Here is a 23,821-nt window from a genome sequence, read left to right as displayed (position 1 = left end):
CCAAATGCTCAGTGTGGGCAGCTGCAGTTAAAATTGCTTTATTGGCTGTATCGTTGTCTGAGAAGCTCAACTGTAAATTTGTCTGAGAAGTATGCTTTACAGCAGCCTCCTCATTCCCTCCCTTCTCCAACTTCTTAATTTGTCTGAGTGCTCTGAAAAGGCAAATAATTTGGCCCAAGTAACATTCTGTGCTTTACTGTAATTTTCTTACAGGGTTTCACCACATTTAAGTAATACTGGTCATTCTGCTTTGGGATGCAAACTTTCTTCTAAATTACAAAAAGAACTCAAATATCAGGAAAGTTCTGAATGTTTAAATCTAAAGTACATCTGCACAATAAGCATTTCTCTTTTTGTGCTTTTTGGCCAGAATGCTGGCAGTCTTTGCAAGCCGTATCTTTAAGGGCATTTCTAAAACCCATTGATAATTAGAGTTCCCTAAAGGGGAACCTATATTATGTAAAATTCATTTCTTGTAAGTTTTTATACTTCTGTTTACTGCTTCTACAAACAACCTGATCACTTAGAAAAACCATCCACTAAATCAATGTTTTTTGGTGTCTGGAAAATGAGCCATTTCAAAACCGTCCGATTGTTGAGTCATACTGCACCGTTACCTAGCAACCCCAGTGAAAACCAGCCTGTTACCTAGCAGCCCAGCACGTTTGGTCAGCTGGTTTTATCACTGTATGCGATGTACAACGGCTGCTGGAAAATACAACTGTTTTGTTGTTGACTTAATATTCAGAAACCACTTGCTTTATTCTTGTTGGCTGTGCAGGAGGCTCTACTTCTGCTTTTCAAAGATATAGAGAACGTATAAATGCACACCTGTTTGCAGCCATTTTTAAGTGTGAATTGGGGGGCGTGGCCAACAGCAGCTTATTTGGATTTAAAGTTACAAGAGCCTCTAAAACAGCTAAAATCTCATTATATAATAATGATTTTGTGCAAAAAATGCAATGAACATATGTTTTATAGCTCATAAATCTACGCTAACCCGTTCAAGGAAGCATAATAGATCACCTTTAAGGCTTCTAAAGATCCATGAAACCTTTTCAGTCAAGGTATGGTGCTTTGTTACCATGGTAACGGGGTCCTAATTGGGGAATTGGTGACAGTAAAACTCACTCAGATTATGGACGGTCAAATTGTAACATTTTCCGGTCGGTGTAGATGTTAAACGCTGCCTGGTGGCGCAGTGGGAAACATTTCTACCTGGATGCAGGAAGGTCCTGGGTTTGAATCCTGGCCTTGAGGATTTGTTTTGTCTGGAGTTTGCATGTCCATCTTTGGGTTCTTTCCCGTTTCCTCCCACAATCCAAAAACATGACATGCTGGGTTAATTGGCCTCTCTAACTTTACCTCATGAGTGTGTATGGTTGTTTTCCCTGTGAAAGCAGAAAATGCTTAATCATTTAACAAAATGTAGAAAAAAAAACAATAGGTGCTATTTTGCTGGCGGAGATTTGAACTTTTTTAAACACAACCGCTTTCTGCATCGACAGATAGTTTATCTCCGCTTACACAAAGATCACAACATTGACTTTCTCTTCGTAATTACAATTTGATTAAATATTACCTCTAAATGCCAGAAATATCAGCGCATCATCTGAATTCGTAACATTTGCTGAGCAACATTAGGCTCCATTTTAATAAAGAGCTGCAATTTAATGGCCCGTTGATGTAATCACTTTATATGTACACGGCCCCTTCTCCAGGGACTAAGTGGATTTAACTGCTCAGTTAATAGAAACATTATGAAGTGATTTCCTTGTTGCACTCAGAGAAGTCAACTGCCGTAAACGCTTTACAGTGAAACATACAGATACATGGGTTACATGTACAGATACATTAGGTTATGTATGCACATGCTTTCTCCGACTGATTGTTTGATCTCTTGTTTTTTAAAAGCTGTTTGAAATAAATAAACACAAAAATAATCACAATAAAATACTCTGACTGCCTTGAATTCTGCACCCAAAAATGAACCAAAGTGTGAAAAACTAAAAATACTAACTCAAAGCGAAACAAAACAATTCTTAACTTATAAAAACTAGCAAACACTCTAAAAAACCAACAGTAAAATAAAATGCCTCGAAGGTTTTACTACATGTGAAAACTCCTGGGGAGAAAAGAGGGAGCTCAACACAAACTGTGAGATTAAATTCTCACACCCACCTGTTGGTCTCTTTCTTCGCCTTGTCCTCAAACAGCATCAGAGGATTCTGAAATAGGAGAGCACAGAGATAATTGAGTTCACTTTCATATGTTTACGTGTTTTTCATCCTTCCTCCATGGCGGTTTGGTTTGTTTATTCACAGAAAACATGAAAAACACACAAGAAGGGATAGATACACATGAGGCAGGAGAGGCTCTCACTGTAGCGGTGGTCTCTCTACGCGTCTCTTTTATTCTACAAATAAATGTTACAGAGGTTTAGTCTTTGTTTTTTTGTCTCTAGCCCTGAAGCTTCTCATTGTGCAGGTTGTGGGTTAAATTCTAGTTCAAGGTTGTTTGGATATGGGTTTGTAGAAGCAAAAGAAAATGTCAATAATCATCCTGATTTCCACAGCTTCTCCTCTTCTATCAGTAGCTGAGTTTTTATTATAAATGTTGGCAAAAAAAGAGACAGTTTTGCAATTGAAATGCAATTAAAATCACCTGTAAATATGTTTGTTCACACAATAAATCTTGCTATGATCCTCCAAGTACTTCCTGTCGTCGTCTTCTTCGTGGTTGGCGCCAGTAGCAACATCTGGTTGTTGATCAGGTGACTCATGTGATGCGAAAAAAAGTGTTTCCATTGAAGCTTTGCGAAATAAACCAATTTTGATATGGCCGAAAAATCCTCTTTACCCTAGTGGAAAAACTTTCCATTAAGCAAATTTATCTTCTGAATGTCAAATTGTGCAATTATATGGTGAATGAAAACGCAGCTATTGACCAGAATCATGCCAAAAATCTATTGTCACAAAAACGTCAGAAAAACTGTAGCAGTGTTCTAATTTTTTAAATCTATGATAGACAGTCTTACTTCGTTTGGATCCGCTGTTTTTTTTTTTCTGTTAGCATCTCTGATCGTCTGATTGGTAAATCTTTCTCATGACTTACAGCCACTGAATGATTTATTTCTATAAAATGCCTTTATAAAACTAAAACATACTTTTCTACTGCATTCATCAGAGTTTGTAAATAAGGTTGCACTGATTGCAGTTTTCTGGCTGATCATTGATCTTTAAAAGGCCTGACCTGCCGATTCTGATTTTGGCCGAGATAAATTTTTTTTCTTGTCTGAAATGTTGCTCAATATGGAACAAAAGTAGCTGAATTGGCGACATCAGTGTGACTGTTGTTAAATGTAAACATGACCTGGTGGGTTCGTCAGTCAAGCCTTTCTCACAGGAGAGATGAGATCAGTGGGCAATTTCAGTTTCACATGTAAAAATCGGCCGATCTCCCAAAATGAAGGAAATCAGCACCGATAAATCTACTGGCCAATAAATGGCTGCACCTCTATTTGTAACAGTTGCTCATTACCGAACTATTTTAATGTGGATGAAAATGTTTAAATAGACAAATGTTTGTTTGAGAGTTTTTGGCTCTGTCAGCCTTTATTGAGCAGCAAATAGAAAGAATTCAGGTGACTAAATCTTTATGCTGTTTAGCAAATTGAAGCTTTTTTTCTGACCACATTTCTTCATTAAAGACTTTCTGTCATACTTTTAATAATTCGTTGGATGGTTCTTAACCCAATTTTTGTAGTTTCTGCAATGTTGGTGTCAATGATTTGACCCTTTTCACACAAACTAACATCTTTTCCACACCTGATGGTACAGAAAAGGAGGAACTCCTCGTCACTGTTTGCCTCTTTGGGTTTAAAAACTCGTTTCCAGGTGACAGGTGATCACCGATGCAGTGATTATCCAACTGGAGGCCTGCACCAGCTGGTTTAGTTAAAAACAGATTCATCTCATTACTTTCAACTCTCAAATGTGATTTTAATTGTGAAATTATTTTTGGTAAAGTGATAAGAAGGTTGGTACATAAATATAATTTGATGTTGGTTATCATTTCTTTTCACATCCTCTCAGTCTGTTAGGCTGCAGAAAGCAAACATCCAGTAAAGTGTTGTATTGATGCAGCACCTGATAGCAGCACACAGTGTAACCATCAGACCTCGTCTGTTATGAAATAACAGATAACCCCCTTACCCTCGTCTCTCTCTTTCCCTTTTCTTGATCTTATTCTCTTGTCTGCCTTTTCAACAAGTTCTGCCATCTATCGTTTTTCCCCCTTCCCTTTGACTGAGCTGTCTGCCTCTCCTTTTCTCCGTGCTTTCATCTCCCTGGCCTTGTTCTTTTTCTACTCGGTTTCATATCCCCCATCTTCCTAAATCTCCGTCTCTTCCTGTCTGTCACGTCCTGTCATCTCAGTGGATTTGGCGGCTCTGCAGATGTAGGATGGACGATGACTTGCTTTCCCCTCCTGAGCGCTCCCGGGGTGGGGCGGGCAGCAGCCAGGCCCTGAGCGGGCATTAGCCCGAAACATGGAGCTTGGCGCTTAACAGCAACATTTGGAAAGCTGACAGGATTCGCAGCTTTGGGTCAGCAGGGGCAGAGCACTGCGAGGACTCAGATTCTTAAATTGAGGACAGGAAGAGCCAGGGGACAGCAACGTCTTTCAGGCGAAAAAAGAATCTCAACAGACAAAACACTGCAGCGGTCTTTTCTGGAAATGTGTTACATCAACATCTTCGTTAAGAACGTGGAAACAGTAAACTCCGAATGTTACGAGCGCGAAGGACTTCAACCATCCTCTAAAAACACAGGTAACTTCCTCTTTTAATAGTTCCAACACCAAATATACATTAACATGCATTAATAATACATTTTCTGAGCACTACAGTAGAAACTAACGTCGATAGTCACACATGTGTCAAACCAAGGCCCAGGGGCCAAATCTGGCTCGCCGCGGCCCTCTGGACTCCAAATTACACCAATAAGTCCCTCCAGTTTTTCACACATCTGTAAAATTCATGCAAAATTCACACAAACTTTACAGCAATTTTTTGTAAAATTGGCCAAAAACATTGTGTTTAAGTGACTGCTGCCTCAGCCTTAATTGATGTCAAGTTGTAGTCCATGCAAAAAGTCACATTTAGCATCATACATTAGCGCAAATATTGGAAAAATTCCTAACAAATATTTTTATATTAGCACCACAAAATCTGTGATTTTGATTTTAAATTTTTTTCAATCAAAAAAAAAGAAAATGAGTTTGGCGTCCCTGGTCTGACGTATCTGAGCTCCACTTAGCCAATCACTGGCAAAGAAAATGAATGCATCCTCTGGATTGGCTGCTTTGAAATTTCCAGCCAATAGAGTGTCAAGGTTCCTAAGTTGCATTTTTTTAAAATAACATTTTAGGAAAAAAATGGCAAATTTGTAAACTTTCTGCAAATATTTCAGAATGATGTTCCAGAGAAAGATCCATGGAAAGTTGAATTTGTGAGTAAATCAGTGAGGGTCCACCGTGTTGGAGTAAATGTATGAAAATCTAAAGACTGATTGTAGAAGACTGTTGTGCCTGAAATGGACAGAGGATGCTAAGAGAAGATAATTTATTAAGTCACCTTAAGTAAGGTCACACTCCTCACTTAGAAATAAATTAATTATTCATGCTGGAGTTCATCCCTTTGCTAACATCAATCAGCAACATTGTCCAGAACTTTCCCAACAAATGTTCAACCAGGAGATGAAGCTTTGCATTAACATTGTTAAGGTATATTTTAACAAATTCACCTGAAACCACTACAGTAGAGTTGCGTTTACCTCTAATGCCTGTTGATGCAAATTTTACACATACTAAGGATCCTATAGCATGGTCATTAGTAAGCCATGCTGCCTCCTAATGGTCATATTTATACCCAGATTTAGGTCACGTGTACATACTTAAGAGGTATGTCTGCTGTATTTGTTTTATTCAACAAAAAAAAATCTAAATAATCATCTAATGTGAATTAAGACTCTTATAGAGTGTTAAGAACAGGTTTTCTGAGCCAGTCTTACAGTTCCCTGGTTACTGAGAAACAAAATGATAAAAACATGATCATTGGGTGAGTTCAGGTAGAAAATACTCCTTCCTCCATTTTCCCCCGTTGCTTCTTTGAGCACCGAGCTTCATCCAGATGATGACTGACTTTTCTGTTTCTAAACCAAAGTCAAAGCCCCACTTTCCTGAGAGGAAGATGGTATTTTAAGAACTCCATCTTTAAAAGGTGCCTTTTGAAATTGTCCCACCTCCTTTACTGTATCCGCCGAGAAGATGGGAATCAATGCTTTATACAGGGAAACGCTCCGTATGATCACTGACAGTGCAAATGGGCAGAAAAAGCCATTTCCGCCGGGAAATGAGAAGGCAGCGACTTGTGGAGGCCCTCCAAAATGATACTTATCTGCCAATCAGAGGGGGAATCTGAGATAAGGAAAAGCAAATCACAGGTGAAGAGACTGGAGGAAGTGCGACGTCGGACGCGGAGTGGGAAGGGTAAGGAGGACGGCGGCAGAAACGGAGTGAAATACAAGGTGAAACAGGAGACTGTTCCGATTGTGGGCCAGAAAAAGAGCAGGATGTGAGGGAGGTAATAGATTGCTGCAGAAAAACTCACTGGGTTCATGAAAGAGAAAGGGGGTGTGCGACGGAAAAGCAAGTGTGACTCAGACAAATAGAAAGTGGGTGAATGGAAGTGGAGAACAAAAATGTAATGGAAATAGAACATCAGACCTTTTTTTTTTAGTGCAATTGGGGGAAGATATCACTGAAAGGGAACATTATTAGATGGAAATGTCATCAGCATGCAGGTCATTTACTTCACCCTGCTTAAAACGTGGAATGATAAGGGTCAAGAGAGGACAGGACGATCTTTACGCTGTAATGAGGAGTGGGAAGGGCTGATGATCCTCCAATTAGGACAAATATATGAGCCAGAGTTACTGAATTTATCACATCACAACTACCAGACCCTGATGTGTCTGTGTGTTTAATTTCTGGCACTTTTGGCCAAACACAAATGAAATGGTGGCAATAAATTGACCGCTACAGTAGCTGCAACCATTGCAAATTGGAGTGATGAAATGAAAACACGTGGGATGGGGTTTTTCATCTGTGTAAAAATTAATTTGTTTCGCAAAATTTTCAATGGAAACACTTTTCTCACCACTGACTAGTTCTTCATCATGTTTAACCAAAGTTATTAAGAGCCATTATGGGAGATCCTAAGAGCAACAGAACAATTGTTTGGTAGCAATGACCGTATGTTTGCTAGTAGGAGTCAGTGTGACTCTAAGTCAACTGTCAAACATGGTGGTGGCAGAATCATGCTGAGGATTTGCTTCACTCCCAACGCTACTGGAATGTTGCGCGTGTGTAGAATGATGCAGCTACTGAACTGTTGAAACTTTGACACAACTGGGTTTTCCATCACAAACATTTCACTGCATTTCTATTTGTGATACAATAATGAAAACTGGAACTATGAAAATAAATTTGCTTAATGGAAACATCTATTTTGTAAAACTAAAAAAGTGCCAAGGTGAGGCTGGTTTTCTTTTGGGCATGTCAAAGTTAGTATTTTTTGCAAAATATTTAATGGAAACACTTTTTTTGCATCACACGAGTCACATGATCAACAACCGGATGTTACTACTGGTGGAAAAGACGAACAAGACAAACAGGAAGTGGTTGGAGGACCATGGCGCCGCATGTTTTGTTAATTGCGATGTTGTATTTTTTCAACATTAGTGGAAAATTGACAAAGTTTTGTGCATCTTTGTAATAGAAACACAGCTAATAACAGTACATTATGCATGGCAGCCCTTCGTTTGTCCAGAGGGTAAACTTATTTGGGATTATTCATAACTCCTAAACTTTTATTTTCTTGAATTATGTGAAAATCAAATATGATCAAATCTGCTAAACATGTCAAAAAGGCTATTAAAGTGTTGGGAAAACAGGGCAGATTTTCAATGGTTTTTAATATATTTAGGTCAAACTCATGTTTATTTTTAAAAATGAGACAATATGCATGAATAAACATAAACATGTAAATACCTGAGATTACACCAAGGTGGCTAATTTCCATCTCTAATTCAGTTGGCAGGTTGATGTTAAAGAACAATAATAAATACAACGATAAAAAAAAACACACAATAAGAAATAAATGAAACTTGAAAAAGTGCTTTTTGTGCACTTAAAATTAATGCAAGTTTGAAAAATTAAGAAATATATCAAAAGGAATTCTGAATTTAATATAAAAAAAACTCATCGTTCTCAAACATTGAAGGGTTCTCAAGTTGAATAAATCCTGATTTTTTTTTCTTCCCAATGTTTCATCTTTTTAATTTAATATAAAATTAGCATGAAAAACGCAGCAGATAATTACAGAAAGAATGAATTTTATTTGACAGTGTGACATATCCATCACATCAACAAATTAAAGTTGCACTGGGAATTTTCTTTTTCTTTTTTTTTGTTGCATGGCTGGAAAACAAAAGTGGTACAAATGTGCCTCGGCTCTCGGGAGTGTACCAGGCTTTTATGTCCCTGCAGGAAACATTCTCCTCTGGCAAGCTGGGTGGCTCAGATAAGCAAGTGTGCTGTCAACTCAGCACCTTGGCTCTCTGCTACAAAACAGCCCAATCAATACATCATTAATCATCGGTTTAATGTGGCCGAGCCCAATGTGGACAAGCATTAAAATGGGGGGATTAGTGGAAGCGCCGACGAGCCTGACGGCTCACATGTGAAGTCGGAGAGCTCCGGAAAAAAAGGAGAAGAAAGAAAGAAAGAAACAGCAGATTAATGATGGGAGAGGAACAAGAGCTCAGAGTGCTGATGCCAACGCGATGGGTGGAAAAGTGTCGGCTTGTTAAACGTGTCCGCATTTGTCTCCAGCATGTCAGTTACAGCAGTTTCTGACAAGACTTCATCGTGTAAAAAGATGACTTCATCGTGTAAGTGCATCTAACCATTACTGCTGCGCCGCAAGCAGGTTTTAAGCAAACGATGATTAGAGTTAACTAAAACCAACAACATAACCCAGACTGAAACTGAGAAAATGGTCATTAATGTAGAAAAACTATGTCTGACTGGAACTATATCATGCATTTATACAACAAACTCGCGTTATATCATTCATTTTTGTTTATAAATCTATTTATAAGCTTTTCAAACTAGTTACGGCGCCACTGACGCAGGACTGCAAAATGGCGGCAGCAAAAGTTGGGAGGAAACACCAGTCAGTTATTGTTCAGCAACAACTGAATACATTTTCTTAAAAATGGCATCTCCCGTTGAGTTATCATTACCCAGTCGATGTAAACATAATAACAAGACAATAATTAGACTTTTTAAAAATTCTGCACCTAAAAATGAACCAAATATAATATGTAATGATTTGCTACAGATTCACCTCACATGCTAACATAGAAATTAAAACTCTGTCCACATCCATCTTACCTCTTCTTGCTTCTGTTGCTCCTGAACCAAAAATGAATGAAAGAACCGTCCTGTAAAACATTCATGTTAGCCTCCATATTTAAAGAGCTTGCAGTTGGACTCTCCCTTACAATAAGTTTCCTCTTCAGTGTTATTGTACTAAATAATGAATGTGGAGCGTCCCTCTCCTCTCTATCCGGGTTGTTTCTGGCCCTGCTGTGGGATAGTGTGAGTGACAGGACGGCGACAGGGCCGCGCCGGCTCTGACAGGAACACTTTGGCCGTTTTCTCTTTGCTGATGAATTTTTTACCAGCGTCTCAAAGCCGCTGGAGCTCATTGCAATGACCTCCTTCAACTGGAGTTCAGCTCAGTCCTTACAGAACTATGTGGAATCAGATATTTTTATAATGGTTTCTTTTGTAAGACTTTGCATTTGTGAAAATATTATTGATCCGAAAAAGGCACCGTATGACTAAATAGAGGCAACAACAAGACACAGAGCCTCGAAGCAAACAAACGTACATGGAAGGTGAGGCAAACTATTATCATTTAAACTACAAGGCAGTTTAAAGTGATGTACAGGGGAATAAAGGGAATAAAGGTGAAGATTGTTTCATCAAAAACAAATGCGCTAAAATTGTAAAAATGTAAGCATCCTATGAAATAAAGGAACATTAAAATTCACATATAGAAGAAAAAAATACCTGAATCAAGTTAAAAATGAGCTGATAAAATCATTTTGGATTTGTGTTAAACTTTCTGCACTGAGGAGAAAACAAGTGATCCAACTTTTTATAGTAATCAAATTAAGTTTATTGAGTTGTCATGTTGAAGAAACGTAACTTAATTTGATTAATGTAACAAATGAACTCAGTTTTCTTAAGTTGGAGCTCGGTTCTGTTTTTCAGTGTGTTTAGTTTTCAGTCCTGATTTAAATAAACTAAAAGTTTCTGGAACATTTCAGGTTTTCAGGGAGTTTGTTTCAGAAACGACATGATGCCTCAACAGGTTTAAGATCTAAAGAGTCTGCATAGTTCATACCTCACAAAGGACTGAAAGCTATTTTCAGATTAATAAGATTTTAAATTAGATACATTTACAAAGAGGGAGTCAGTACATTATCAAAAGTGTTTTTTTTATCAGTTTTGTAGGAACATCTTTGTTATTTCACATGAGAAACTTTACCATTAAAATAGGCTTCTTATTTTTCTATGAAATATTTTATTCTAGTAATGTTTTAACATGATAGGACTCTGTATTTGCACACGTAGGGAGAAAATGACATTTTAAGGATCTAGAATTGGGAGAAATGCCGACATTTCCACTTATGGATACAAAAATAGAAGATTGTGCAAAAATACTTTTTTAAAATAATCTATCACTTCATAAGCTGAGCAAATAAATATTAATAAAAGTGGCATGAGCCTTGAGGAACCCCACACAGGTGAACTAATGTCTCATTGGTGTGTTTCAGTCAAAAATTTGAATAAAAATCACCAGAGCTAGATATATTTTTTAAAACAAAAAGATGTTTTTGCCACATTTTGCTGATAAATAGTACCATAACATGAGTTGGTAAAACTTATGCTGTTGTCTTTTGTTGAATTAATTATAGACACACACTGTGAAAAGTGGAGATTTTGTCATGACTTTATGCACCGTGCCTTAATTGGAGCGAGATAAAATGTGATATTTACTGGGGGCAAACCAGACCACTCAGCCTTACAGGCGATATCTGCTTCTTTTTTTTTTTGCCTCATAATCTAAATGCACTCTTTATTGGTGAACTCTAAATGAACCCAACATGGCTGAAATGTGGGATAATGATTCACATCTAAACACGTGAAACAAGGCTCCGCCCAAAAGCCTTTTATCACAATTGTTGACAAAATATATTGAGCCGAATAAGTCAGTATTAAGTTCAGATTGACCCAGAAACCTCGTGATGACCGATATTCGTTGGCCTTTGTCGTCGCTTCCCGTCTCCTGGCTTTGTCATGAAAGCTCTGTTTATTGTGCGGACATCCTGCCAGCTGATGTTTACGCCGCACACCTCAGCCTTCGCTTGCCAGAGTCAAGCTTGTCATCTTTATATGTTTTCCCAAATTTGAGGGCGAAATGAAAGCTGATTAACCCATTAGCCAACAGGCGTGAGACTGCAGAACCGAATGAGACATGAAAGGATTTCGATATGGCCTTTTGTATTGAGGGCGTGACAGATTAGTGTTTCCACCCTTAAAGCCAACCCCTCTGGCTCAAATAAAACTTCACCCTCTTGATCTGAGCCAGGCGAAATGCGCCCTGAACTTCTAGTGACCCGCTCCCTGAAAAAACACCAAAGCTTTTTGTTCCTGACGGCGTCTGCGTTGTCTCATCTTCATGACGGTTTGATGTCGTCTCCCCGTCTCACCGTTTATCTTTCCGTTCTTTGTAGGATTTTCATGGTTCTGCACCTTAAACTCCAACGGTTTTACTGACACGTTCCAGACAAAACTTCATGGTTACTCCAGTTTCTGTCCAGTAAAGATTGAGTCCTTTAAAAAAGTATCAATAAAGATGTTGCAGCCGTATAACCAACACGATATGGCTTCTACTAAAATGTTATCCATGTTCTACCATTGGCTAACACTTTGAATGGAGTTACAGTCTTTCCATTGGTCAAAGTCTTTGAGAATTAGATAAAACTTACTGATAGACATTGAATAACATAAATTATAACTGATGAATATTCTAGACTTGATAACTACAGCAGTGGACATCTCCCACCCTGGAATATCTTGTGTCTTCCAGGAGAAAACATTTGGTGGTTTGATCGAGTTTGCATCTCAGGGGTGAGAGATACTTATTTCTTGTTGTAGAATATTTTTAAATTATGTCAAAATGATGAAACTAACATTTTGTACCAAGAAGAACAGTACTGCACATTTGTAACATCTGACTATCTGAGCACATAGCTATATCAGATCTGTTTTATTATTTTTAGAAACAGAGTCGTCTATTTTATCCATAATATTAGTAGTTTTAGCTTAAGCTAGTAGTCCAGGTTGACCATATCTAAAATCTTGCACCACTAATATTGAAGTAAGGAGTAAGAAATCTTTTTCAGTGTATTTTCTCTGTATTAAAATATTACTGTGGTTCAGTGCAGCTTTCTTGCTAGCAGGGAAACCTTCAAATTAACAAATCAACAGCAACACGAATCTCCTTCTGATTCTAGCAGCAGATTGAAGAGAGCAACGTCTATAAAGCAGATGATTCAGTTTGGGATCAAATCAGGTTGATTTTTATTCAGTAAGAAAAAAATCACATTCTGTCTCTTATTTCTTCTATTGAGCCTCTGAACATGCTTCCTGTCTGAACCTGGCAACCAAACCTTCAGGTTTACAGAAGAGGAAAGAGCCACAGAAAAAAAATAATTCTGACTTTAATTTTCTGAGATCAATTTTGAGAAGAAAGTTATAATTCTACTAAAAAGAAAAAGTCAGAATTATAAAAGAAGTTAAAAAATTTCTGAGGAAAAAATCTAAATTCTCAGAAAAAAAAAAATTGGCTCTTATCCTCTTCCACACAAATAACATGTTTATAATTTTTATGGAGTAACTATTACACTTTTAGCTAAATTAGCATTAATTTAAAGCTAGTTTTTGCTAGCTTAATTTATTGTTGGAAGAAAATACTTGCCTTGTAGCAAGCAGGTTCTGCAAAGGAGTTCTGCATGGAGTTTGATCTTCTCTGCGTAGATTCATGGTTTTCATCCAGGTTCTCCAACTTCCTCATGAATGTTAATTCATTTCCCTAACTTGCTCTTATGTATGAATGCATGATTGCTTGTCCCTGTGTTGAAAGAAAGTCTAGACAAAATACAAACAAATATGGGCTGGGTAGAAGCTTTCAGTATTTCCCGTCATGAAAATACAATTTATTCAGTTTGCCAAACTGTTGTTGACGGGACATTTGGAGTCAGCGCTTAGCTGGCCGTTTTCCAGCCTTCCTTGCAGACTCTCTGGACGAAAGAATCCATGCAGCCATTAGCAATTACCGGAGTAATATTTCTCTGGTTCCTGTTTATAACTTTTACAGTAGAGTGTAAGCCTGAGTGTGGCCCACTCCCCTGCACATTAGTGCTAGGCTGGTCAACTTTCACACACTCAGGCTGCAAAGAAACTCCATCTTCCCATGTTTTGTCTTTATCATGAGGGAGATTTGGGCAGCTATAAAAAACTTATTAATGTGCAGAGAATGAGAAAAAAGATAAAAAAAACAAGAAGAAACTAAATAAGGAAGCTGAAAGGCCTTCTGCAACTTATTTCAGTCCATCAGCTAACAGTTGCAACTAAATTCAATATATTCACTTCCTGTTTTCAGTAACCAATAATAAGTCACATTCTGTCTATAGGGATCTGGATGTGCATCTACTCTCATTTGTAATAGTTTCATGTGGAAAAGTTAGTTTGTGGTCACACTATTTGAGAAAATCTCACTTTAAAATTGATTGTCTTTGATGCAGCACAAGTACGACGGAGTATTAAAAATAAGCTAAATAAAAAAAGAAGATAAAAAGACAAAACTACGAGAATAAAGTCACAATATCACAAGAATAAACTCATAGAACTCATGGAGAAGTCTTAATTTCACCAGAATAAAGTCATACCAACATTAGAATAAAGTGATAACATTTGAAGATTAAAGTCTTAAAATTACGAGAATAAAGTCGTAGCATTCTTATGACATAATATGTTTTATTTTCTTAGTGTCGCCCTAAAACTCCGTCTCACATAAACAGCATCTTGTTGGGTTTAACGAATTCCTCCAAAGGGCTTTTAGTCCTTCTTGAAGTGTTTTTACACATGTACCACTTTTCAAACCTCTGGGTGAAAGTAGTTTAAATATCAGAAACATAGGGGGTGCTATGGAGCAGTTATTAAATCCATCTATCCGTAGTCTATGCTACCTTCCAACCTTCTTGCTGTTCAAATCCTTAATCTTATGTCTTTAATTTGCAACCTCTAACACAAAAAGTAAATGTTTTATCATCATTGAAATCCTTAATTTCACATTTGGAGTGAGGGGTTTGTTTGTCTGATTGGGTAAAAGGATCGAGGAAGAAGGTCACAGGCAACAGGACAGTAAATGTAGAACTTTTTAAAGGTTTTATGTCTTTACAGCATCAAAGTTTCAGTTTATGAACACGCCTCCTGCAGCAGAAGTCTCTGATAGATTTCCAGAACCCAGTCCAAAAAGAGATTTCCAATATATTGCCATCTGCTGTAGGCTAACCCCTGAGCTTCCTGTCCCACCTCCATCAGCCCAATTTGGGAAAACATGAGAGTTAAATGTGAAATGGAGAAATGTGCGCTGGAACGCCGTCAGGAGCCACGAATAACATCCCGTCTCATCAAGCCGCTTTGCAGCCCGTTCACCCAGAGGAGGCCGTTCGCTAGTCTCTCAGCAGGCCTCATCAGTGTGCTTGTACTACTCTAATACGTGGGAGGCGCCCTGTCAACCCCCCCACAGCCACCAACCGGGCGAGCCATTATTTTAAACCCCACACACTGGCACACCACTGCTGCTCTGAATGGACGGCAGATTGAAGGAGAAAATTGCTGCATGCGCTCCTGTGTTTATGCATCGTGTGACCGAAGCTGTGTGCAGAAAGGGAAAAATGATTCTGTTACCTCGTCTGTCAGCGTTTTTTTTTTTTCCCCAACCTGAGAAACACCTGCAGCACATTAGCCAGCCCTTTTCCATATTCCTGTCTTTCTCTGTAATGATTACACTGCTGACTGTCCCACTGTGGGGCGATTGTTCAGTGGATTTACATTTCTAGTTAGTGAAGTAATTGTTTCCCAGGTGTGAAATGAAACTGTAACGTAATTCTCATTAAACAGGCAGTATTGTGTATTTTCCAGGCACAAAGTGCCATTTTATAGCTTAATCAAGTTACTTTTAATTGCTGTATATATCAAATATCAAATAAATTTGACTTTGAAATTGGGCCTCTGTCTCTTTAAAGACTCCTGCTCTTTCTGAAACCCCTCCTACAGGAAGTCATCACAACATGGCTCCTCGATTAACCCTTTAGCAACATTTTTATCAGCAAAGTAACTCATATATTGAGCTCTGCACATCCACAGTTCCAGCAGGTGTTTGCTAATTGCTGCTGGCTACTTTGAAGGGGGAGGAGCTTCACCTCGAAGGCGGAGCTAGGTCCACCCAGCTGTTTTATGCACTCCAGGTGTGTTTTTGATGAGGGAATAACATTTTAACATGATGTAAAGCAAAAAAAGTTGAATTTATAAAATGCTGGCCTGTTTAAGGTGAAGTATGTGTTATTATTTAAAGCCATATTTCACAACGGTTGTTACTTATGATTGTGGCAACGTATAAAATGTGAATTCTGTTCCTTTTAGTTTAAGATTTTGGTAAGAGAATATTGGGTTTTCTAAAACAAAAAATGCTCCAAAATGACACTAATTTGCACTTTTACCATAAGGAAGAGCCATGTTTAACACACTATGGGGGTTTATCACAGACAGTAGGAGGAAAGAGTAAAAAGTGTGAAACTTTGAGTTATGAATTTACGATGGAGCGCTATTTTGATTCCTTATTTTTCAAAAAACATACATGAAATACCAGTTTTTACTTAAACAACCACGTATCTGCTACTAGAAAGAAATGGATTTGAATTAATTTACGTTTCTTTGTTGTTTCTCTTTCATTTCATTCAGAGCCAAACATTCTACACACAGTTTCTGATTCAATCTTTATTTCCATTTTTGTTTAGCAAGCTTTGAACAAAATGTTTTAGATCATAAACAGAAACCATTTCTATTAGTGTTTCAAACAGATTTAAAGTATTTGTCCAAATCATTAAAAGAAAAATACAGATAATAATCTTTTACAAAGAAGAGTGTATTTAATACGTGTTGGTGGAAGTATATTCAACTAACCTTTCAGAAATGTGAAAAATGGTGATCTAAATTTGAAACTAGAAAATGAAATTTAATGAAAAATTGGTCTAAAACACTGAAGATTTAAATAATTGACTAAAAGTTATCAAATTAAATATATTTAACACCAACAAGACAATTTTCTACATGGAATCATTTCAACGTGTATGCAGTTACTTTATTTATTTGTAAATAAAGTTTGATATTTCCTCACAGTTTTTCCAATCACATCACATTCGTATTTACCACCTGTCCATGGATCCCAGCACCCCGCTGAGGCTTTCAGACGGCTGGAGCTCATATAGAGCGGCTGGATGATGTTGCACATTAATCCTAGCAACCTGATATTGCATGGCCATAACTCTAGCCTGCTCACAAAAGTGCCATCTGTAATAAAGTCCCCCATCCGACGGGCCAGTGGTGCTTGATGAGCGAAAAAATTACACCGTTGCTCATTTTGATGAATGGGCGTTTTCCTGTCGTTATGACGATGTGGGTTATTTTCCTCAAGTGGATAAAAGGCTGATGCATGCATTTCCCTATCATGCCTGTGTAAGAGCCTATTTATTGTCTCACCAGAATGTAACGTAAAAGCTTAACTGGACATATACTGTGTGTCATGGAATAATACAGAGTGAAAAATATCATTTAACAAGCAGTGATGTCATTATGCTGTAAGCCCGGCGTTCATATTTTTTTAAACTAAATCATTAAATGTATAGTGGTTTCTAAAAACACAATGCGTCTATGTTGTTGCTTGATTTTATTTATTGTAATGATCACATTAAGTCTTTCTCAGGAACAGATTACAGATATAAATGTGTAAATCAGTAACATGTTACAGCCTTTTCTGTATTTAGTTAATAATTTTGTATTTCGTAGTGTGCAGCTCATCATAAAATATCTCAAATTAAGTGGTTGATAAATATTTTAACGAGAAAACAAACAAACAAAAAAGAAACAGGTGATGTATTAAATGAAAGAAAGACAATATCTTATATTTCCATCCTCCATTTTTCTGCTGTTTTTATCCTATTTATTCCCAACAGTCGGAAACTGGACACGTTTTATTCAGCCAAGTCTAATGAAAGTCTTGTTTTTGCACAAGCCTCTGGTTATGTGTGATCCTATTTACTAAGGATTAAAACAGAAACAAGAATAATGGAAAGTGAAAGACAAATACTTTGTGCTTTGCCGATATTTGTAACTTTAAGAAGAATTAATTTCGTCTTAATCGTTTTGCACAAAAAAGGTCAATCCTCTGTAACTGCTGGTGTTGGCGTGTCAGATTTATATTTCATGTTTAATCTGGGTTTCATTTAGAGCAACTTGAATAAAACTGTGCAGCTACAAGTGGCCTGAACTCACAGTGAATGAAAGACATAAATCTGCACCTTTGCTTTTTCAGACACCTGCTTGATTGACTCCATCTTTCTGTTAGCTTATTATTTCTCTCTGCTGATGAGGAAAACCGTGGATCTACTGTAGCTCAGCTACAGGAGAGGCGATTTAATCTAAAAGTTGTGAAAGAAAAAGAAAAGTGAAACGGCAGCCCGCCGCCGCAGATTGTGAAGCAAATCAAGAAATCTAATCTAAATACAGTGTTGCAAAAGTCACCGCCAAGAGATTAATATTGACTGGGGGGAATTAAGGCTCTTGGGGGAGAAAATAGCTGGAGACAGTTGAGATTGAAAAGGCAGTAAGAATTCATTCAATTTCCCATCTGCCTCTCAGCTCTTCCATTCAATATTCCCTTTCACTTCCAAAGGGTTTTTATTGGCATGACGCTTGTAGACAAAATCAAAACAAAAGGTGTCAGAAACATTTCTTACTGATTAATATCAGGCTGCCACAGCTCACTACAGTTGGTATTTATGATAGTGTTGACAGGCTTTCTTATTGACAACAATAGAGCCGTTTGTCATGCTGCTGTTGTGCTTCTGGTTTGGTATTAGCTGCAGGGGGGACGGACTCCTCTCGGTATATCCCCCTCTTGCCGTCTCACATTCTTTCCAATTTCACACATTAGCCAATTACAAACACAAGATAATCAAATCTTCCCTTTTAAATACACACCCTGGTCATCTGCTGGGCTGCAGGGATGGCATTAGTTCTCCATCAGTGGTGATCTCTGGGCTTAAGTTTCTATTGCATTATGGGGCTTGGCTGCAGCAGGTTAATTAGATTTGTCTTTAAGGCAGCTGCTTGATGAAAGGGTGTTAAGGGGACGGTTGTCTGTTTCGCTGTGAAGAGACATCCGAAGAATGTGTGTGGCTTCTATCCCACCATGCAAACATGTGGGCGTGAACGCTCATGTCTTTGGGACGTTTGTGTGTTTCATTTAAGCTTCTGAATAAGTTTCAGTCCATGTGGTGGCAGGGTCAAGGGTTGATGGGTTAGATGGAGCCAACAGGAAGCGACATCTGCTGTCTGATGTCTGACAAGGACGGATTGCATGACTGATGGGTTCCCAGGTCGAACGGCGCTCGCCTGGAGGTCAGGATCAGTCAGGGCCTTTTCAGGACTTTCTCCTCCAGGAGGCCAATCAACTTCAAACACTGGTTGAACAAGAAGAGGTGGGGGGAGTAATTGCAAATCAAATTGACAAGTCATCCTGCCTGGAGTGCCCCTCTTGCTTTTTATGCAAAGTTTCCCTTTTTACTCTCCCTCTCTCCGCTGGAAGTTGCCCTTTCTCTCCTCCTTTTTTTGGCTCCATTTCTGGAGAACATTTCCTCTCATGAGGCGGTACCGATACAGCAGGAAGAAAAGAGCAAACTGGTCAACAAAACGACACGAAGATGCATCTCGTGAGTTATTTTATTGAGTAGTACTCTTGAGTGCCAGCTGACAATCATATAGGCCCCAACAGAACCAGCTGCCTGCAGAATACACTGCAGTTTTAGCCTAATTCATTACATTTAAGTTTCTCAGTTTTAAAGAACATTTATATGCAGAGAGGAAGATGATCTGACCAATGGACGTTGGTGGTGAGAGATTAGTAGGAATCAGACATGGATCTCCAGGCAGAAGCCAATTGGCTTCAATAATATATCACTTTTCTAATACCAACCACTCTAAACATTCACAGAGGCACTTTCAGTCATTCATTCACCAAAACCTGGGCAACTTCAAGTTAAGAATTTGGCCTGGGAGGAATCAAACTCTCAACCTTTCGGTTGTGTTGACACCTGGTAGTCCGGTGGATTCAGTTTGATTGGGAACCAAAGTTCAACATTTGTTCTAATTCCAGCTGCTGTTTTCCTCTTTCTCACTGCATTGTGTCAAACCAACCAATCTCTTTGAGCCACTTGTTCCCCAATTCACCTGTGGGGGCGCTGCACCAAGAATCAGTGAAGGACACAACACAAAAACCTCTGAAGAAGTCACTGAGAGCAACGTCCTTCTTCACGAAATGGAAACAGAAATGTCAGATTTTAGGGGTTGTAGAATTTCTCTTATGTCTTTGGTAAAAAATAAAACAAAAAATTTCCCACTAGCATTAGACTAGCATGTTTGTTTTGGTTGTATTTACCCAGAATGCCCTGCGCTGTAGTCCACTTCCTGCTTTTGGAGCGGCCTCTTGTCCACTTGGTGCATTCAAACCCAACCAGAGTTCACTTGAACCAAACCGAGACCGAGGTTTGCAGGAGGGCCAGAGTTTTTGGTCTTCATGACAGTCTGATTATGTTTTCACTCAAACAACCCGAACCCCAAACTAGTGTGGGATTAAAGCGGATTAAACAGGACTGGTGTGAATGCAACCATAGATTACAAGACTGCTTGCTAAACAATAGTTGGGCATTAAATTGATCTGTGTCTAATTTTAAATGTACAAAATTATCTCAAAGAAATGAGGGGCCCAATCTGTCTCATCTAGAGCCAAATTATGACAGGAGATAAATTTAGTCAGAGTAACAGGTGGGTATTGATAAAAACACTTGCTGCTGTTCTTCTTTAAAACTGCAGGAGATGTACGAAGGAAAACTTTATTTTATTCTAACATCAATTCCTTCTACTTATTAGTCAATAATTGGTGAAAACAAAACAATGCATTTTGAATGGCTCACCAAATCGTAACAATTGTAATTTTTTTCTAACACTTCCATTTCATACCTGTGCATAATTCTCTTGATAGATTTGTATTATTCTTAACTGTGGAGACAAATGGCTGGGAAATGTTCAACACTGTGTTGCAAAGAGTTGCAGAACTTTTTCATTTTACAAGAACATCCAGAGAACCGGTACCAGCTCTGAGCAGCTGGTCACATCAGTTTATCAAACCCTAGTTTCTGTGGACGGTTGGTGGACGTCCAGGGTTTCAGGTCGGGGTGTGTTGGTGTGTGTTTCTCAGACGGCCTCCAGCCAGCGGCCTCCAGAGTTGTGCACTATGTGGTGATCAGGGAGAGTTTGTTAAAGGACGGCCTCCAGGCGAACTTTCTCAAATTACTCCTGTGTGGCAGCAGGAAGGAGAGACCGACGCTCTATTGGTGGGTTTTTTTAATTGCAGAAGGCAATAAAGTTGCCCCTGGTCCCCTCTGCAACACCTCCAATTTGCGGTGGATGAAAACTACAACAGAGCACCACCTTGAGTTGTGTGCATACTGTTCTGTGTAGCTTTAATGGAGCAAACTGGACCTGCTGCTTTCTTTTTTTATCCGTCATGCAGGGAGCCATGCAGGATGTCCTTACACGCTTCTTATCTCTGCCTTTTCTCAGGGGTATCAAGATAAAAAATGAACATCCTATAATTTCTCCTCGCTGCTCCAGGCACTCCTTCAATTACAACCTTTCAATTGAAAATGTTGGCGATCTCTCTCCCTCCCTCCCTCCCTCCCTCCCTCTCTGACCAGTGGCTGCAGTAGAAATGGGTGTGAATTTATTGAAAGGTCAAAATTAAAATCAGAGGAGATGGAAGCTGCAGAGCGCCGGCATGGAAATAACCGTCACTCCATAAAAGTTATGGGGATGTGTCGCCGTCGCTGCGGTGGCTCTTGGATTTGTTTCTATTAACAATGAGGCTACGGAGAGCATTACATGCATTTTCACAGAGCTTGAGTAACTGATACGCTATTTCCCTTATCCTTTAAGCCCTCCAAGTGTTAAAGCGCGTTGAAAATAAAGAGCATGTTGATAATATAAAAGCAATAGATAAGACTGGAGTCTTTTTGGAACAGCTGTCAAATAAAAAGGCTTGACGACAGACTGCTTTTCAGCATAAGTGCAGCTGTGGGTCTGAATGGTGTTGGATTGCAACGTGACACACAGTCATTTCACGCAGCTGATGCTGATCGTGTGTGCATGATTGTGCGAATGCATTCATGAGAAAGTAGGATGAGATTGGTTTGTGGAGCCGTGTTGGTGCCTTTGCAGAAGCAGTTAGTGCTTCCTGTTGGTACCTCCGTCTCTGCTGCATAACGATGTGTTGCCCTCCGCTGCCCCCTTCAACACACATTTCCATGCAAACATGGCACAGTTATGCATGTGTTCCACTTTAGCTCTAAAAATGGCACTTGGAAGGATTTTCTGCTCTCCTCAACCACAGTTTACTGTCAATTTTTATCTTTCAAGGAAGTCCCTTATGATAAAAATATATATTTTCCAGGGAGAGTGAAAGAAATAAACCAACTGGTCTTGATTTGACAACATTCGTAAAGAAAAATCTTCCTGAACTGGAAAATTTGAGGTATTTTTCTTTGAGTTTTTGCATTTATTTAGCCAAAACATTTGACTAATAACCAGATGTAGCCACATGTATCTATTAAACTTCACTAAACTTCATCAATTTGAACTGCATACACTCATTACCAGACCAGCTCCACTAAAGGATTTTTGGTTGATTGCTGCTGAAGAACTTGCAGGTGTGTTAACACAGTGATATGGTGAAGGGTTTGGCAGCGCGAGGCACAGCAGCCTTCTAAGAAATAAACAAAAGTCCTGAAATATGCCAGCTTGACTAAGATTGACCAAGTTTTACCTGGATAAGATGGCACATCTACACTCACGCACGGTGGTGGAGGGTTGATGATTCGGGATATTTGTAAAGACAGAGGACCAAAATGCTTTGACTGATAAATTCATGTAAAATTAAACTTTTTGAATTACAGAATGGAGTTAGGTTGTATATATATTTGTGGCTTTTCTAAAGTTGAAGTTAAGTTTCAATAATTGTTGCCATAAATCAGTCCCTTCATTTCTTTAATCATCAGATCCTGCTTTTTTTTTTTTGAGCTAATGCATAATTGTGAGTTTACTGCAAATTATTTGCAAAAATAATCAGAAACATTCAGTGGAAGTGATGCCTACTCCCACCTGCAGGTGGCAGTATAACAGACAGTCCATGATTGATGTGGTAACAGAAAGTTGCATTTAACAAACATAAGTGTAAATATTGCATAATTCCTCACAAATATTTCTGAAGTAGCAACACAAACTCAATGTTTTAATGGTAAAATAATCATGAAATCCTGGAGGAACTGATAAATTTACTGTAGTTGAATCATTTTGTTTCTCCTGGTTTCTGTCTTTCTCAAGCTACTTTTTGTCTTTTTTTTGTTTTTTTGATTTAGTGCGTTCTGTTGCACTAACCCAGATCAAATTCCTCCTTAATTAAAAAGAAGTGACCACTCTTCAGCTTTTCATTTAAATTACGCCACTTTCATTTTTCATATTTCATGTTGAAGCAACAGAGTTAATGATGCAACAATTTAGGATTTAATTATTTACTGCTGTAGATGACTTGTCCTCCTTCTTAATATACATATCAAAGCAGAACAAATCCAGTGTGTGGTATTTATAGACATCTATTGTAGAAAGTTAATCAGAATTGATATTTTTGCATAGAAACAAGCCTGTTAGTCCGACAGTGACTCTGATTTCCTATCAGTAAGGCCAAAGCCTGAACCTCCCCATTGCATTTCAGTCTTGCTTCTCTCCTCTGTTGGACTCTCTCTGATGGATGCAACACTAGGGAGCACACTTACTCCAGAAATGAGAAGACAGCGGGAAAAAGAAAGAGAAAAAGAAGAAGGGAGTTACAGCGGAGGGGGTCGGAGACGAAGAGGTGGCTCACGCCTGCAGGGCGAGAAAATGAAAGGAGGAGGAGAGAGAGAGAGAGAGGGCGAGTATGTGAGCAACTCAGAATGGAGCTTTGTGGGTTAGATGGAGAGCAAAGTGAGATCAGAGGCAAAGTGAATACAAGTGTGTGCAAAAGGAGAACCGCCGTGTCAGGTCTGATTTCATTACGGGGGCTAATCAGGTCCATATACTTTAAGTGCTGCTTTAATTTGTCTAATCTCTGCAGGGTACGGCTGCTGCCCTGCAGACTGCATGGCTGCTTTGACCAGAAACCCTGCTGAGGAGAACGCAGACGAGC

Source organism: Xiphophorus maculatus, chromosome 7, assembly GCF_002775205.1.
Source record: "Xiphophorus maculatus strain JP 163 A chromosome 7, X_maculatus-5.0-male, whole genome shotgun sequence".
NCBI lineage: Eukaryota > Metazoa > Chordata > Actinopteri > Cyprinodontiformes > Poeciliidae > Xiphophorus > Xiphophorus maculatus.
This window is presented reverse-complemented; position numbering follows the sequence as displayed.